This window comes from Sciurus carolinensis, chromosome 3 (genome assembly GCF_902686445.1).
Source record: "Sciurus carolinensis chromosome 3, mSciCar1.2, whole genome shotgun sequence".
Classification (NCBI taxonomy): domain Eukaryota; kingdom Metazoa; phylum Chordata; class Mammalia; order Rodentia; family Sciuridae; genus Sciurus; species Sciurus carolinensis.
The window spans coordinates 122,993,353-123,009,285 of NC_062215.1; the positions used below are offsets into that span (position 1 = coordinate 122,993,353).

Here is a 15,933-nt window from a genome sequence, read left to right on the forward strand (position 1 = left end):
GGCCCTAAGCAACTCAGCAAAAACCTGTCTCTAAATTTAAAAAAATATTTTAAAAGAGCTCAGTGGATAAGCAACCTTGTGTTCAATCATTGGTACTCCTCCTTGCCCCCAAATAAGTAATAAAAAACCTTGGGTTTTGAGCATAAGAGACTACAGCATTTCCATAACAATAGGCTCTATTTTTACTGAGTGTACCATGGTAAAGTTAATCCTGAAAATAAAGTTGTCAGGGTTTTTTTGTTTTTGCTTTTTTATCTTGATACATGAACTAGAGATACATGCTTCTAGCACGTTCCCCGGCCTACTTAAAACAACAGATCCTCGCCGCACTCTGCAGTGCCAAGACTAACGGCTGTCAGCTAGTAAAGGCCTTCGCCAGATGTTGAAGCCAGAGGCGTCCAACAACACTGATCATTACAACCTTCAATCACCCCATTTAGAATTTACAACAAACTGAGCAGAAAGCCATTATTCCACCTTCAGTATAAAGTTTTCCTCAGGCTGCAAGCGGAGTTCAGCAACGGACAGATGCACCATCTGCTCCGGGTTCACAGGGCTCTTCCGTGGTCCTTCCACCAATAGAAACGAGTCCCAGATAAAATCCAGAAATACAGGGGTGTCATTTGTTATCATTTGGGGAATGTGAAAATCCCTAAGAGCTTCTGATAACACCTAGAAAAAGGACTCACACTGTAATTAAATGAAATAATAACAAATCATAATAAAAGGCATAAAATGAGCAAACATTATGAATTAATCATACTTAGACAATTACAACCCATATGGCTTGTTAAGCTCAATCTGCTACCTGTAGTGACATTGACTGCATACTGTATAGCCAATGCTACAGCTTTTTCTCCCCCAGGATATAATTACTTAATTTTGTGAATGGGAAAATGAGATATAAAAGGCAATGTGTTCAGAATTTGGCATCCACTTAAGTGTCCCATATTGGATCAAAGGCACACCTGCCACTCACAGCTCAGAAGACTTCTGGGTCCCTTCCTTGGAGACAGCAATGCCTTCAGAAACAAATGCTCTTATTCTCTTCCCACTCCAACTCTGCCCTCCCCACCTTCAGTGTCAGTATGGCAGGAGTTGGGAGGATTTGTGCACCTTAACCACTGACAGAAGAAGGTATTTCTCCTGTCTGATATGACACCACAGTCAAAGGACAACACCAATTCACTGCAGAAAGAAAGCTTTACGGTTTATTTCTTAAAATCAGCGGTGTGGCTTAGAGGACACAGTGACTTTCCCACTGGTAAGGTCACTACCGCTCTTGAGCAAATTCTGTAATTTACCTGAAACATCCACAAAATGGGAATAACAGCAATATCTACCTGTGCAGAACTGTTGAAGGAATCAAATAAAACCCACTGTGTGAAGGGCCTAGCAATGCTAGCCAGTGCTCACAAAATGCCTGCTGAATTCCCTTTCTGTAAACTCCATTGGTAGTTTGACTGTCCAAGAGAAATTTAAACAAACAAACAAACAATCAAAAACAAAAAGCAAGAACAACTATGGAGTTGCTGAGAAGGCTCTTAACTCTGGAAGGACATGGCTCACTGACCCAGCTGGATCTTCCCAAGCAGCCTTACAAACCAGCCGCAGGGGCAACTGCAGGTGATGCCGGCAAGGAGAGTCAGCTCTCTTCCTTTGAAGTCACTCACACCTGTCCACCCCCCACCCCTAGGCAGTCATCTCTGGCATCTGTGCACACCTCTGGGTGAGAGACCTGCCATCAGATTGAAAGAGGTGGAACGAACCATGAGCATCTTTGACTCCAAGGGCATCAGACTCCAAGAATAAGCCTAAGTAGGCAGTGTTCACCCCAGCCCAGCAAAAGAGCCCGTGAGGCCTGTTATACCATTTATCCTTTTCTATTTAGGTACTTTGAGTTATCCTATGATATTTCTGACAGAAAATTCCTGGGTTAGCTCTTTGGGCCACCTTCCCTAACAGCAACTATATTGTGTTCTGATTAGTCGTTCACACCTGTCTGGGAGCCCACAGGCTTCCTTAGTTAAACCAAACCCAAATCTGTGCAGACTGTGGTGGAGGGGGAATCCCTCTTGGAAGGGGGCCAGAGCCTGTAGCTCCTTCCTGAGTCCTGAGGTTCAACAGCTCCTGTGAGAGCTTGCCCGGGTATTGTTTTACCTTAACTCACCCTTTCAATAATTCTCCAGAGCTCAGCTGAGACAACTTAAATGAGAACATTTCAACAGAATTTTAAAACCTTGGGAGAACAAAAAGCGAAAGAAGCAATTTGACACCTCAAAACCCAGGTTTGAATCTTGGTGTCATTTGTATACCTTGAGCAGGGCCTTAACCTTCCAATTCTCATTTTGTGACAATTAAATGAAAAAATAAATACATGTAAAATGCTTAGCATAAAACTTGGCAGCTTGGTAGTAGCTTTAAAAATATTTCCTTTACTTTTAATGTTTTGTTTGTTTATTTTCTACCTTATAAGACGTAACTTATTTGTCTTATTCATCCTGATCCAAGTTGCCATCATGTCTTCCTTGACTTATTAAATGGCTCTTACACACTCTTTCTTTTTATTCTTTACCCATTGCTGTGCTTGACAACACAGCCGTCATGATTGCATTTGTTTCCCTTTGCTGCTGTAATAAGTTATCACCATATTTATGGCTTAAAACAAGAAAATGTGTTGTCCCACGGTTCCAGAGACTGCGTACTGCAAAGTGGCTCTTGCTGGTCTAAAACTGAGGTGTTCGCAGGGCTGTGTTCCTCCTGGAGGCTAAAGGAAAACCCATTCCATTGCCTTTCCCACTCCTTAGCTCATGCCCCCTTCCTCCATCAAAGCAATATTGACTGAGCTTTCTCACACTGCCACATATCTGGTCTCGCTCACCTGCCTCCTCTTCCACTTGGTCAGCAGATTAGCAACCTTAATGCCATCTGCCACCTTAACTCCCCTCTGCTGTGTAAGGTAACACATGAACAGGATTTGGGGACTAGGACATGGACATCTCCACCCAGAATGCAAGCCACATCCTCACTGTGACCCACCAGGCCACCTGCTCCTCCCATGTCCCCTGACCTGCTCCCCACTGCTGTCTCCCTCCCTGTCTGCTCCAGCCACACCACCTTCTTGCTCTTCTCGGATTCATTCAACACAGCAGGCGAGCAGCCACCTGAGGAATTTTGCACTGGAAAAAGCACATCACCAATAAGAGGGACTCCAAAGGGTGAACGAGCATATGAAAATGTGCTGAACTTCATGAGGCCATGGAGAAATGCCTTCACGGAGACCACAGGACAATACAAGATGGCTAAGACAAGAAAGAAACTACCAAGTATTGGCAGGGATGTGGAGCCCTGAGAGCCCTGGCACACTGCTCATGGGAGTTAGCTTCCTACAACTACCTGGAAAACTGCTCAGCAGCATTTACTACAGTTGAATGTGTGCATATCCTAAGACCCAGGAACATCACACTACATTTTCATTGTTTCTTAATCTTCATTTCTTCTCTCTGCTCTGCTCAGCTCTTCTCAGGTCAGAGCCCTGTTTGCAAAGTTTCATGTCCATGTCTGACTCACCACTGTTCCCAAGGTCCACTCATAAGCCCCTTCTGCCAGATGCCACCACTGGCACCCACAACCCCTCTGTCATCAGTGAGACCCTGCAGGTTCCCAGGCAGCAAGTGAGCACCACATTCTTTGAAATTTTCAAGGCACTGGAGTCCCTCCTTGTCACTCTCCCCTTTTGCAATACCTTGTCATCTGGCCCTCAAAAGTAAGCTATTCCTGTGATATCTGCCTGTGGCCTCCATCCTTTAAGGTTCAGGCATGACTTAGTCTCTGTGCCAGCTTCCCAGTCCCTTCTCTCCTGGCCCTACTTCACACAGCCAAACCCCTGGTAACGTTAGGTAACAGCTAAGCGTGTCTACATCGTTGATTAATCATCAGCGCAACCCTGAGATTGGTACTACTATTATCTCTATTTGGCAAATGAAGAAACTAAGGCATGGAAAGATTTAAAGGAGATTGTTCTGAGGCTAAGCAGTCAGGAAATGCCAGAGTCAGAATGTAAGCTCAACTCAGGCTTGAGTACATTGATTGCTGGGCAGCCCATCCCCTCCAATCAGTAACAATACTGGAAGAAGAAGAAAAGGAGAAGGAAGAAGAGAAAGAGGAGAAGGAGGAAAAGAAGAGGAGGAGGTGAAGGAGGAAAGAAGGAAGAGGAAGAGGAGAAGACAACCTCCTGCTAAGTACTAGGTTCTGTTCTAAGCACTTCACAGCTAATATCTTATTTGGATCCCACAGTAACTAAGAACTGCTAACAATCTTCTCTATAGGGGCAAAGAATCTGATGTAGGGGAAAGCTAGGTATTGCCCAAGGTCACCTAGTTCTTAAGAGGTAAAGTCAGATTGCAAACTGGCACTTGACTCCAGAGCCCGGAATCATCACCTCTGTGTCATGAGGCCTCTGCCTCTGGAGGACCCTAGCAGTGGCCAAGTACTCAGGGAGGCGATGGCAGAGCACCAAGAATGCCTGAAGATGGCTGATTCCCACTGGTGGCTGCAGCTTAGGCTCCAGTGGGAAGTTCTGCTATGCCAGGACACATTCTCTACTAAAACAACAAACTATTTTCTCTACGTTGCCATGGAAATCACAGCCTTTGTGTGCTCTTAAAAGTCTCTAAGGTCAAAAGGATGTCTTTCTTGTCTGCCTTTTCAAAAGTTAAGAACGAATACCATATCTGAGAGTAGAGTGCAACTATCAAATTTGCAAAAAGTGAAAAAGAGGATACAACTTGCCTCCTTGTTGGCATTGCTCCTTGATTCTACAGAACATAACTCTTGCCATGCCTGCTCCAGAAGCTAGAGATATCTTTCCAGACTGAACATGTGTGCCTTATTTCCAATTCCTGAGAAGGAGAGAGATTTACATCCCTATGCTCGGGAAAAAGCTACAACCTGCTTTTCCCTGGGTTTCTGAGAAGATGATATGAGAGGCATAGAACAGCCCTTGCAAGTAGACATGTTTGCAGTTTGCTACAATGCCACTGATAAGATACAGAGTTTTAAAATAAATTTGATAAAAGGTAGGGACAAGAGGTCACACCTGTCACCTGCTAAGGAAGGTAATTGTCAACAAAGTACATGGAGACAGATAAACTTCCTGGCAAACATCCTGGAACTCACAAGGTCCTTTGCCAACAGACAATTTCCCATGAAATCTCAATTCTTGGAATCACTGACAATGTCAAATCACTTCTATGTGGTAAAACACAGCAAGAGCATTTACAAGAGGAAGTGCCAAACTCCTGCCAGTAGAAGTATATGTAACTAGACAAGACTGTTCTGTTATGTAACATTGACGTTACAGTTAAGGGCTGAAGAAGTTGGCTCTTTCAAAATGAATCAATCATCTGAGATAGTGGAAAGTCACGTGGTCCATCACTTAAAGTATACTTTACGTTGTTCCCGGATGTACACCTGCCATCCCAGCGGCTCAGGAGGCTGAGGCAGGAGGATCACAAGTTCAAAGCTGGCCACAGCAACTTGGTGAGCCCTAAGCAACTTAGTGAGACCCTATCTCTAAATAAAAAATTAAAAGGGCTGGGTATTAGGTCCAAGGCTTAGTATCTGTGCAGCCATTTTAAATTCTTACCATAAGTTGCTTTCCCCTTTCTAGAGGGGAACTTACAGAGAAAAAAAGAGTTAAAATGTAACCTCCCCTTCCCACCTCTCATTAACCACCCCACGGGAATATCCCCTTACTCGTCCTCTCAGCCCATCCTAAGTTCTTCCGCAAGCAGTTCATACAAGCTCATGTGACCTTATGGAAGCCATCCAAATCGCCCCATAAAATACCCCAAAGCTAAGTTTCTCCTGCCTCTCTCGCTTTTCCGAGGGATGGCCTTTGTCAATCTCTGGCAAATTAAACTTTCTACGTGTGGATCTCCTCACCTGGTTTCCCCATTGCTCATCCGCGTTGCCTTTTCCTTTCACTGGGCATGTAGCTCAGTGGTTAAGCATCCCTGGTTCCATCCCCAATACCCCCCCAAAATTCTTTACGTTGTGAGCCACTGAACCCCAAAAGTTTCCAGGGAATCTTCATTTTCACACCTCACCTCTCTACCTTAACTGGTATATCTCCCCTTTAGATATGGGTTTTGAGTATACCTGTGAAAAACATAAATTCAAATTTTTTTTAATTTTAAAAAAATTGTATGATTGAAAAATGGAGAGGAAACATTTTAAACAATTATGAGCTTAAAGATAAAGGAATGGAATTTTACCTTGAAAACTTTTCATAACATGAGAAAATCTATTGACAAAAGAATTACATTCAGAATATATAAAGAGCTTTAAAAAATTAACCCCCCCAATAAATAAGTAACCTAATCAATAAATGGGAAAATAAGCCAAAAGGACACTTCTCAAAAGAAGTACAAATGACAATAATTATAGGAAAAATATTCAACATCTTTGGCCCTTAGAGAAATGCAAGTTAAAACTACATTGAGATTCCATCTCACCCCAGTTAGAATGACACACATCCAAATAGCAATAAATGCTGGTGACGATGCAGAGGGAAAAGGAACTCTCCCACACGACTGAATGTAAATTAGTACTGTCACTGTGGAAATCAACATGGACATTCCTCCAAAAAAAAAAAATCTAAAAATAGAACTACTATGATCCAGTTATTCCAGTCCTGAACATATACTCAAAGGAATTAAGTGGGTATCCTATAGAGATCACTGGATACTCATGTTTATCACAGCACAATTCACAAGAACCAAGTTACGGAAAGAGCCGAGGTGCTTAGCAACAGATCAAAAGATAGAGAAGTTGTGGTATAAATACACAAAGAGGTATTATCTGTTATAAAAAAGAAGAAAATCACTGTCATTTGCAGGAAAATTGATGAGAGTAGAAAGCATCAAGTTAAGTGAAATAAGCCAGGCTCCAAAAGACAAATACTGTGTATTTTCCCTCATATGGAATCTGGGAGTCGGTGGGAGAGGGTGAGGGATGACATGAAAGCAGAAGAAAGACTACTAGAGAAGAGGAAGGGGATCAGTGGAGGAGGGAATCGGGGAGAGAAAGGAAGGTAATGGGGGGGTGGAAATGATCAAAATATGCTAAATAAACACATGAATATACCACAGTAAAACCCATTCTTCTATATCATTATTATATACTAATAAAAAAACTTCTCAAAATTTTGGGGTGATTCTACACAGACACCTCCACATGACCTACCTATTTTCACATTCATAGACTTCCTGAGAAGTCCAGTGTTGACACAAAGGTTGTGGACCTGAGACTGCGGATGCTGGTGTTCTTTTAATGGTAACTTAGGTACTATTGTTTGAGCGGTTTTAATGGCCACTGCTTAAAAATAATGAACTATTACTCTAAAAACTTCTAATTAAAGGTAAGACTTAAGTCTTTGTTCTGCTTTTATTATACGAACTATATTTTGGAGTAATCAAATAGTACCAGCTGATAAGGAAAAATTTTTGTGTAGAATTCCAGCTAACGTATAGTAAATGTAGAACTACAAAAACATCATTAGTAATAACTGATCAAGGCAACAAACATCAATGAATGCTAAAAGTGAAAAAACAGAGAAGAACCAGGTACTTTCAGCAGAGTTCTGAGCCCTAAGAGGAGAAGCGCAGCATCGTGATGGAAGGTCCAGCTGTCACCAGCTGAGCCCATGGACTAACCTCGGCATCACTAAACCTGGATAACCCCAGTATTTTTTGCCTCCTGATGTGATACAATATGAAGTCCAAAATATTGAGCCCAGATATAGTGAAGCCTCGATATAAAGACACTTAAAAGACACACAACCAAAGGCAACACAGGGGCCTTTTTGGAATTCCACTCTGATCAAAATAACTGAAACAACTGGGAGGACAATTGGGAAAAGTTGAATGTCGACAGGTGTCAACCCATACTAAAGAACGACTGTAGGGTGCCATCAAGGCATTGGGTTATGTAAGAAAATGTCTTACTGGCATAGAGGTGCATACTGAATTATTTGAGGGTGAAGTCACAATGTTTGGATTTTTTCCGATTTTTTTTTTTTTTTTTTTTTTTTTGGTCCCAGGGATTGAACTCAGGGGCATTCAAACACTGAGCCACATCCCCAACCCTATTTTGTATTTTATTGAGAAACAGGGTCTCACTGAGTTGCTTAGCACCTCGCTTTTGCTGAGGCTGGCTTTGAACTCATGATCCTCCTGCCTCAGCCTCCCCAGTTGCTGGGATTACAGGTGTGCGCCACCATGCCCAGCATAATGTGTGGGATTCATTTTAAAATTTTTCAGCAAAAAAAATCAAATATGGCAAAATATGAAAACTGTCATGTGATGAATATATGAAGATTCATCATTTATTCACTCTCCTTGGATACATGTTTGAACTTTTTTATAACAAAAAGTTTGAGAAATTGGACTAAATTCCATTTTATTTATTTATTTATTTTTGTACTGGGGAATGAACTCAGGGTGCTCTATCACTGAGCTGCATCCCCAGTCATTTTTCTATTTTTTATTTTGAGAAAGGGTCTCATGAAATTGCTGAGGCTGACCTTGAACTTGCGGTCTTCCTGCCTTAGCCTCCTGAGTAGCTGGGACTACAGGCGTGCCCAGTGCATCCGGCCCACTTTCATTTTTTGAGGTTGAAGGAATAAGTAATATAAGAGTAAAACCTTTAAAATAAAATGGGAAAGCTAATTCTTAGACGCAATTTTACTATTGACCCTGAAATACCACTTTCAAAGATCTTTTCTGCCTTTAAAGTTTGTTAATGATATGAACACTACGAAAATGAAGTCATAAAATTTATAGATATTTCAGAAATATGTATTTTTTTTTGTCTGAGTTTTCATAAAGAATAATTGTCCTCTCTAGTTGACCAGTTGATCATCGGTAAAATGATAAATGCACACTTACTGGGCCATTAGAAAAATCTAAAATTATATTCAATTCCCAACCAAAAATGAGCTTTAAGGTTCTCTGAAAGTTTAATGCTTCCACATATCAGAGATTAAGAGTTATAGATATGCCCACTGTAGCTTTCAATGCTCTAGTTCTACCTAAAATTTTTAAACTAGAGATAAGGAAATGTGTCTGTTAGTTGATTGGTTAAATTTTTTTTGTTTTTGAGAAGGTATGTGTGGAAGAAGTCTCAAAAACGTTATTTCATGAAATATGTGTCCACAGTTCACAAAGACAATAACTTCGATTTCATCACATGCACAAGCATTACTAATGGATTCCAAGCTAAATCTAACTGGGATAGGTCCTTACAGAGAAATCCCTGGACCTTGGGAGGATTGAGCTTAGTGCTGGTCTTCATGTTAAAAAAAAGGAACAAGCAAAATCCCACACACAGGAACCAGACCCACTGATACACTAACAACGTGACTGAGAATTACCCACCTGTGCCTTAGTTTACCTCTGAAATAAATAAATAGATAGATAGATAGATATCTACCCTGAAATATAATCCAGAAATACAGCAAGAAGTCAGGGACAGTAGATCATGTCCTTTGTACTACTGGGAAGAGTTCTCTATATAATTGAAAAGAAAAATGGACTGCAAAATCAATACATGGCATTAGTTATTCCACAAAATATCTTTTAAATCAATCCATGCAGTCTGTAGTACCTAGTAAAATAAATATAATTAACCTACTTTGCTACAAACCTGTCACTGTGGCTATTGAACCTGCCTGTACAGATTCATCACCTTCACAAGGAAGTAATCAGGTACCAGAAGCAGAGCAGAGCAGAGCATTGTGATCGTCTGGAAAGATTTAATTTGGGGCTGTCAATGGGGGAAAACACTTAAAACTCGAAAATTTCTATTTGATCATGAGTTCTCTAGCACAAGTCATGAAGACCCACTCAGACAAACCAAGGCCCAGTGATAGAGGTTGGTGGGGGGGGTGGGGAGGTATCATAAGAAACAAGCTAGATAAAAACCCAGGGCAGAAAATGGAGCCAGCTGCACAACAGAGCAAGACCAAGACTCTAAAGCTGTCCAGAACCAAAGTAGCCCCTTCCTTCCAGAATGGGAATTTCTGGGGACATGAATTGAAATATATGTGTCCCCCACATCTCAACATTGCCTGCAGAATAAGCACTCAAGTCACTGTTGGATAAGTAATTTGGGTTCTCTCCTCCCCTTGCCACTGCCCCTCTCTCCCTCCCTCCCTCTCTCTCTCTTTCTCTCTTTCAGACTAGATGACCTTCTGTCCCTGACTCTCTCTCCCCTGCTTTCTGAATTCACTCTTTCTCCTTCTATTGCCTTTCAATATTTCTATACACACAGAGCCAAAATGGCCACCACCACGGTTTCTGAATTTACATCTTTAATTAGATTGCAGAAATCAAGTAGCTCTCTCAGGACCAATTCCAAATTCCCAAGAGAAAACATCTGAGTGATTTGGCTTAGGCCAGGGGTCCATTGCTGATCCAACTGACTGTCAGGGAAATGGTCAAGGTCAACATGATACACACATATCTGTGGGTCCATCCTCATTAGGTGAGTGAAGGCAATTCTTAGAAAAAGAGGTCCTGGCTTACAGAAGTCTCCCAAATGGCATTTGCCATAATTGATTTTCACTCCTATCCAGACAATCAAGGATGAAATATTCCAAATTGGATTAGTGGATATTAGCGATCAGGAGATGATGAGCCTCATGGAGGTAGTTCTACAACATCAATAGAACTGTGCTGGAGCCACTACCAGATCTCCCCCTCACACACACACCTCCGCATGGCTCACTTCCACCTGTGCGCTCAGGAGACGGGGACTTGAGCTGATCATTTCATTGCTGTGTCTCCAGTGCCTGGAAGAGAACTTGGCACAGAGTAAATGATTGATAGGTGTTTGTTCAATGAACATTGGATAATATGACGATCAGGTGTAACCTTAACTTCCCACCCTGTGTGTGCTCTCTCTCTCTCTCTCTCTCTCTGTGTCTCTCTCTCTCATGCACACACCTACCTCACTGACAGCCATGGCCACCCTTCCCTTTGATCTCAGAGGAAGAGTTGATCCTGTACTTATCCAAGGTCAATCCAACACCTGTCTTTTTAACCCCACTCCCTCCTTCCCTTAACCTTGGGCTTTTTTTTATCCTCTGGTATCTTTAGTGTTCTTGTTCCTGTTTCTCTTCCAGGCCCCTCTCTAGATTTACGACCTTCAGCCTATAAAACACACTTTCCTCTCTCCCACTCAAGGTCCACCCTGGATTGGGACACTCCCCTGGCCATTCACTCTCAGACTCACCTCATTTCACTGTACCATTTACAAGTTTCTACACTGCTTACCTGGACATAGATTAATTTTGTAGTTTAAAAAAACCCCCCATACGTGTATACACAAAAATATTTTCCACATGAACCCTGCTCAGCAAGAAGTCTCATGTGCCCCACCTGGCCAGCTCAGCGTCCCATGGACCCTGCTGTACATTTAGAGCTGTATTTGACACAATGCAAATCATTAGCATGCGTGTCTACTTTCCCCCAAACTGTCATCTCTTAGTAAGCTGGGACCGTGGCCTTTAGAATCTTCGATTTTCTAGATCCTAGCAGTGTCTGCTGGTAGTACTGCGGCTCAGAGTTTATTGAATCAGTCTCAATAATAGCACTCGAGGTACTTTATGTTATCAGCCAATCTTGGTGCTACATTGAATAGGAAAATAGAAAACAGCACGACCAAGCAAATAACTCAGTAAACAAATTGTTTTAGTGAGTAACTCCATGTGTGGGCCTTCTAATTTATAAAATAATTGATTAGTCGCTTATTTCTGCAGGGAATTTGCTGATACTGATTACAGCTGCCATTTGTAAGGCAGTCACAGCAAGCAAAAGCATCATCAAGGTCTTTCCCAATGGTCTCTCAATGTGGCCTCTACATGGAGTCAGATGAACTCTGAAATTCTGATCGCCTCCAGAACAGAGTTTGCCACAAGGCCATCCTTCTTCCCTAGAAGATCATCTTTTGAAGAGAGGTTTCTGACTTGAATCATTTCTCTTTTATCTCCTTCATTCCTCTGAGTTGTTCAGAAGAGCGTCCCTGTGTGACAGTGTTAACTGCCCTCCACAGGAAGCGCCTCCACAAAGGAGCCGAGGAATTCATCCACACGACACCATGGTCCCTGTAGACATTTTCTATTCAGGGATGTGGAATGAAGCAGAGGGAGAATGAGCAAAATGCCTGCTGATAGCCAGGGTTCATAATAGTGATATAGAATTCTCCCCCAAAATGAAAACAACACAGAATTTTGATGATTTTTTTTTTTTTTTTTTTTTTACATCAAAGCTATTCTGTGACTTAAAGGAAACCAAAGTATTTCTTGGAAGAGGTCTACAAGTCTGCCCCTGGAGCAAGCTAGGGTGCAGCAGATCCTACTGCATATATATTTAAAGCTCCAACAGGAATAAAGAAAAACAGGTAGAATCCCAATTCCTTCCTGGCCAATATGTATATTTAGGGAAGGAATGGTATGAAGTTTTATGTTCCCTTGGAAATCTGAGAATAACTGCTTCCAGTGGACGCCATGTCCTATGAGTTGGGGAGAAAGAATGAAAATGGTATTATTTGGAGAAGGTTCAAACCAATGAAATATTTGCATTTCTATCTGGGCACAGTGGCAACATGCCAGTAATTCCAGGGGCTCCAGAAGCTAAAACAGGAGAACCACAAGTTCAAAGCCAGCTTCAGCAACCTACCAAGGTCCTACTCAGTGATATCCTGTCTCAAAATAAAAAATAAAAACAGCTGGGATGTGGCTCAGTGGTTCAGCACACCTAGGTTCAATTCCCAGTAACAAAAAAGAAAAATTTGCTTTCCTAATGACTCTTGACCTCGGGAGGGCCTGAGTAATATTGGGATTGTCCTTTCTTGTCCATCACACACAACCCTTCATCCGTTTATTATCTATTTAGACTGGTATGCCAGTTTCTTCCAAAGAACTGACAATAGCTTTGTACAATTGGAATCCATTTTCCTCTTCTAATCAATATTAGGCTCTACAACTTCCTTACCTCATAGAAGATGCACAGACTTGGGCTTTAGAGGGGAGCCAGCTGAATTGGCAAAGGCCCATCCTTTCACTGTGTGCATGTAAGACAGTCATTTGCATTTTTCTAATTTTGGATTCCTGCTTCAATAGGCACATAGGACATTCTTGAGGGTATCTTGGCAACCCACACCCATATTCATGCGTGAAGGTGCCTACTGCCAGGTTGACTAATCCACTCGTCTAAATAACACATGTCAGGTGACCATGGGATTTGCTGATTGTGTTCAATTCTGTGCAACTATGCAGGACTTTTCGACATCTCAAGTTACATGAAGCATATGTCGGAATAAATCGACTGACTTCTGCTGCTGGGTTTTGGCTCTGCTTCCAGAGAGCTTCTGAGTGGGAAAATGGAATATGTCACTCACTACGCAAGATCCTTTTCTCTCAGCTGGACTTGAAGTAGAGAAAACAAGGAAGTTGAACTTGACCTGCCCTCTGTGGTCTGGCATGCTGGAATCCGAAAGGGAAAGGAAGCAAAGGGGAAAGAGTCACATGAGATTGGAACGTGATTTTAACTCTGGTCACAAAAGTAGTCTCCCACATGTACTTTGATACCTTAAATTCCTCTGCTAAGGAAGGAAGTGTCTTTTGCAATAGAAATCCAAACTTAAAATGCAAATGTCTATGGGTAGGTCCCAGTGGTCTCTCTCTTAAAGAATGAGTCAGATAGCATCCTGGGCTCCTGCTACCACAGATTTATGCATCCAGTAATTTACATATGGACTGAAGGGTTAGCAGGAGTTCAGGCAAATACAGAAACTCTCATAGCCCTGCAGAAAGCACCAAATTCGTGAGACTGGGGCACCTACCCAACAAACTTCTCTTATTCACACTGACCACCTTGCATGGCATAACTTGAGAGACTATTTTGCTCAAAGGCACTCCCCACATAGGGGAGGGAGGGAGATACATAGCATCCTGGGACAGAGCTGCTGTCCTTACTCTGCTGAGGACAGGGATAAACAAAAGGAGGGGACAGAGGACCCCGTCGTACCCAAAACAATTGGGATAACATTTGTAAGTCTCTGCATTTTCCTTGGTTTTTCAACTATAGGCTCAACCATATCCAATCTGTAAGCTAATCCTGACCAAAAAGGAAGTCACTCTCCAAAATTCAGAGATGCTTTGCTTCTGACCTAAAGCCTACACAGCTGTCTCTCTTCAGCCCTTCTTCCATGTTCCCTGCACCTCTCCTGGGAACGCTGTCAGGAGCCTCACTGACCCTGAGGCAGACTTGTTAAATGTTATTACTCTTGTATATTTAATTATTTATTAACCTAGTTGGTTCTCTCCTTGCCCCACCCCCTACTCCATCAAACTGTGACCTATTGGTGCCAAGAACATCGTCTTTTCATTTTTAAACCCTAGCACTCAATCAAGTCCCTGGCATACAAAGATCCTCAAGAATAAATTAATGGCTGGAAAGGTGAAAGATGGCACAAGCATATCTAATATAACTATCTTCCCAAGTCTCACTAAAATCACAACAAAGAGATTCTTTTTTTCAATAGAGATCTTTTATTGCATCGCTGAAATATCAAATTGACTCTCCAGGACTGTGTTTCTGTGGCTGGATAACTCTTAGATCTTAGTCATCAGCCTTTTTCAGAAACATAAATACCATCCAAGAATTTTCTGATATCCTTGTTTTTCGCTGTTGTGGCTGAATTAAAGCAGCTGAATTTGAAACAAGTTCAATATCATTTCCTTCAAGGATTAATTCATCTTTCTGAGCTTGAGACACTGAGCAAGCAACACCTGTCCTCATCCAAACCCTGAGGATATATTTTTCACCCTAGAAATTTCAGATTTCAACAAGAGACCCATCCTCCTGAATAACAAGTGAGCGCTCACAGACCTCATCTTGTAACGGAAGCCCAGTGACACCCTTGATCATGTTCTGTACGTGACTACAGATCGCACGAACAGTGACCAGTTCCTTTCTACTTCCCCAGCCTTTGTTAGCCCCTCGCCTCTTCTTTTTCTTTCCAAGGAGGCTGAGTTCTACACTGATATGATTGAAATCCCTCTGGAGGCTTCCTCTTGGTCCCTTCACGATAACTCTGAGTCCTTTCAGAGTAATGTCAACCTTTTCTGGTACATCGACAGTCTCGTTGCTGAGAATGGTCTTCATTCTCGCAGTAGATGCGGCAAAGAGCGGGACTTTTCTTTAAAACGTAAATCTACAAAGATAGGGAAAATAAGAAGGAGACAACAAAAGCAACATTTCAAGGGCTGGAAAACAGTTAGAAAAGTGGTATGTGATGTGGCAAATGGGAAAACTGACTCCTAAGTCAGTACTGATGAAATCCAGGAACTAATCTGATCTACACAGTAGAATATTCACAAGACTCTCAACCAACAGCATGGGATACCTGGAGCGGGGATGCTGGGGCTGGATTGGTGAGGAGCTGCTAGAGGAGTATTATACCCTCATGTCCCTTCTTTTCTACAGACCAATGGGCAAGCAGTCCTGCCATCTCTGGAGGGTTAGTCTACGAAGTCTCTAGACTTGGAAACTCCAGGCCCAATGAAGGGTGTGTGCATCAGATGGGAATGGCAACTGCAGACACCTCAGCATGCTGCCCCCTTCAGTTTCTAGGCTACTGGCACTCAGGTAGGTGTACACTCTCTGCAGCAAGAGGAAAGAATCTTCTCTGAGAATCTGACAGGCAAGATAAAGTCCTACGAAGAAAGGTTATGTGGTGTTGGTGCAGGAATCCTGATGCTCAGTCCCAGTTCTGGCCACAGCACCTTCACACACCAGTCTGCAGAGCTGCCTATGTCCAGGGAAGTTTCCACATCTTCTCAGGTTGTATTATTATTGTCTAATT

General features: G+C 42.2%; 1 pseudogene; it reads right to left on the reverse strand.

Annotated features, from left to right (window-relative positions):
* Window positions 1-14,694: 14,694 nt before the first annotated feature.
* LOC124980571 (60S ribosomal protein L9-like) lies at window positions 14,695-15,233 on the reverse strand (annotated as a pseudogene).
* Between the last annotated feature and the right edge of the window lie 700 nt (window positions 15,234-15,933).